The following is a 2,855-nucleotide window of genomic DNA, read 5'->3' as shown; positions in this document are numbered from 1 at the left end:
TACCTTCTGCCTCCTGAGGCTGCTCATTTGGGCTTCTGCTGGTTCAGAGGGTTTCGGGCTCAGTGCCGAGGAGGGCGGATTCGGGTCCTCGGGCCGCCCCGACAAAGACCACAACCTGGGGGCTTCGAAGGGCAGAAGGGTCCCCTCGCCGTCTGGGGGCGGGAGCCCGAGATGCAGGTGTGGGCAGGGCCGCGCTGCCTATCGGGGAGGATCCCCCTGCCCCTTCCAGCCTGCGGTGTGGCTGGCCATCCGTGGCGGTTCTTGGCCTTCCCTTCCGGCGTGGTCATCTGCCCTGTGTGTCCCTCCAAGTCTCTTTTTTTTTTTTTTTAAAGTTAGAGACCGTGAGATCCAGTGGGGGAGGGGCAGAGGGGAGGCGGCTAGAGGATCCCTGCGCTAACAGGAGAGAGCTGGGCGCGGGGCTCCAACTCGCGAACCGCGAGATCATGACCTGAGCCGAAGTCGGACGCTTAACCGACAGAGCCACCCGGGAGCCCCGAAATTTCCCTCCTCGTATGAGACCCCAGTCATTGGATTAGAGCCACCTTTGTCCAGGGTGACCTCATCTGAATTTATTTCCTTAGGGTCTGCAAAGATCCTGTTTCCAAACAAGGTCACAGTCACAGGTTCTAGGAGTGGGGACTTCAACCTAATACTTCTGAGAGACACAGTTCATAACAGAAGTAGGGGCTGAGGCCCAGGGAGCCCTGCTTTGGCCCGCGCTCCGATGGGAGGGTCCCAGGGATTGTCCCTTTCCCTCTGGCTGGACCCGAAGAGCCTGGAAACCCAGTGAGCTGTGTGCGGTTCCCTCCCGCCCCCCCCCCCCCCCCCCCAATTCCAGGTGTCACGCCTGCGGCTGAGGGCGAGGGGCCCAGAGGTCTGCCCCAGGGTCAGGGTCAGGGGAACGGGGGTGGGGGGGAGAGGCAGCATGCGGCCCAGCTGCTCCTGGGTCGCTGTGCTTGCCAGCACTGACCCTCTACGGGGCCTGGGGTGTCCTGGAGGTCGGTGCATTCGGGCCGCTCTCCCTCTGCCTTGGGACATCTGCCGGAAGCCGGCGGTTGGCTGTGGCCAGATCCAGGAGGGGCCGACGTTTGACGACCTCTCCCTCAGGGTAGGCAGTGGGCCGGGCTCTGCTGTGTCGTGTGACATGTCCCTGGCCAATGGTGCCAGGACCCTTTTTGTGTTTTTTTCCAGCCTGTCCACCTGCATGATTTGCTTTCAGCTCTAACTCACCTGCCGTCAAGTTCACCCGTGCAAAGTGTACGATTCAGTGGGTGTTAGCCGAGGCACAACGTTGTCCAGCCGTCACCAGCTGGATGTTTTTGTCACCCTAGGGAAACCTTCACTCATTAGCAGTCACTCCCCAGCCCCGGGAACCGCGAATCTGCTGTCTCTGCAGATCTGTTCCTTCTGGACGTTCTGTACGAATGGACTCGTTCGATACGCGGCCTCCGTGTCTAGCTCCTTTGAGGTCGCGTAATGTTTTCAAATTCATCCATTTTACAGGGGGAGGCAGCTGAGACTTGGAAAAGTCCAGGCTGCTTGTCCTGTGAGCTACAGAGCTGGGGTCGGGACCAACCGGGGTGGGGGTGGGGTCACGTTCCGCTGTCCACTTTCTTTCTAGTGCACACTCCCGAGTGGCCAAGGGGGTGTGACCGCATCCACCCAGCCCCAGGACGGGGATGCCCCTGCTGCCTCCTCCGCCCTGGTTGCCTGTGTAGACTCTGACCCAGTAGTTGGGGCACCAGCGTCTCCTACACGGGCCTTCTGACCAGCTACACACCCTGCCACACACCGTGGGTCCGGTGGCCACGGAACCAGGACAAGGTGCTACGGCAGAAGTGCCCCACAGCCAGCGGTGAGAACGGAGTCATCGATCAGTTGTCCCCTAGATGCTTCCCCAAAGTGCTGCGGCGGTGGCCGGGAAGGCTGAGGCCGTGGCGGGGCCATTCACGGAGTCTTTGAGAAGAACGAAGTGTGGTCGGGTGAGGGTAGGACCATAAAAGGGGGGCATCGCGTGAACTGGCTTTGGACTCAGACTACTGGCTTTGAGCGCTGGCCCTGCCATTTGTGATGTCAAAATTTGGGGAGTTTATGAACCGCATGTGGGCATCTGGCATGATGTCAGGTGGGCTCTCTGCGAAAAGAGAAGGCGATAACGTATCTACGGCAGCCATGTGGGGAGACCTGGGCAACGGTAGCTTTATTTCCAGAAAACCTAGGTTGAGACTAGGCGAATAGTGAGCTTCCTAGCAGCCAAGGGAAAAGGGAAATAGGATCCTCGGGCTCATCCAAAAGCAGGAAAGGGTAACAGGGAGGATGAGGACTGACAGTGCCGAGAGAGAAGAGACTGGGGCTCTTCAAGGGGTGATGCAAACCACCACTGGGGACGATAATTTTCATCTCAACCTGTGTCTGGTACAGATGTGATCCTCATAGGACTGTCAGCTCAGCCATCATCATGCAAGGACACGACGCGGTCAGAGAAATGCCGGCTGGGCCGTCACCCTCTGATGTCCCCCCCAATGGAGGTACGAGCTGACCTGGGGCTGTCCTCTGACACTAAGGGACTCCCTCAGGTTTCTGACCGCAGCGGGAAGGAAGGGCTGAAGGGGTGTCCCGGACCCAGGGGACCATGGTGTCACGGAGGGCTTTGGGCATGGGCTCCGGGTCTGCAGCCTGCCATCTACCAGCTGTGTGACCTTGGCCGGCCCTCGTGCTCAGGTTGCTAACCCAGGAAAACCACCTTGGGGCCTTGTTCAGCCTCGGCGTCCTCCCTCCGGTGGGTCAGCACCCACTCCTTCCTTCTGCCTCCTGGGCCTCAGTTTCCATCCTCTGGCTCTCCTCCAAAACAAAGC

This window comes from Neofelis nebulosa, chromosome 17 (assembly GCF_028018385.1).
Source record: "Neofelis nebulosa isolate mNeoNeb1 chromosome 17, mNeoNeb1.pri, whole genome shotgun sequence".
Taxonomy (NCBI): Eukaryota; Metazoa; Chordata; class Mammalia; order Carnivora; family Felidae; genus Neofelis; species Neofelis nebulosa.
This window is presented reverse-complemented; position numbering follows the sequence as displayed.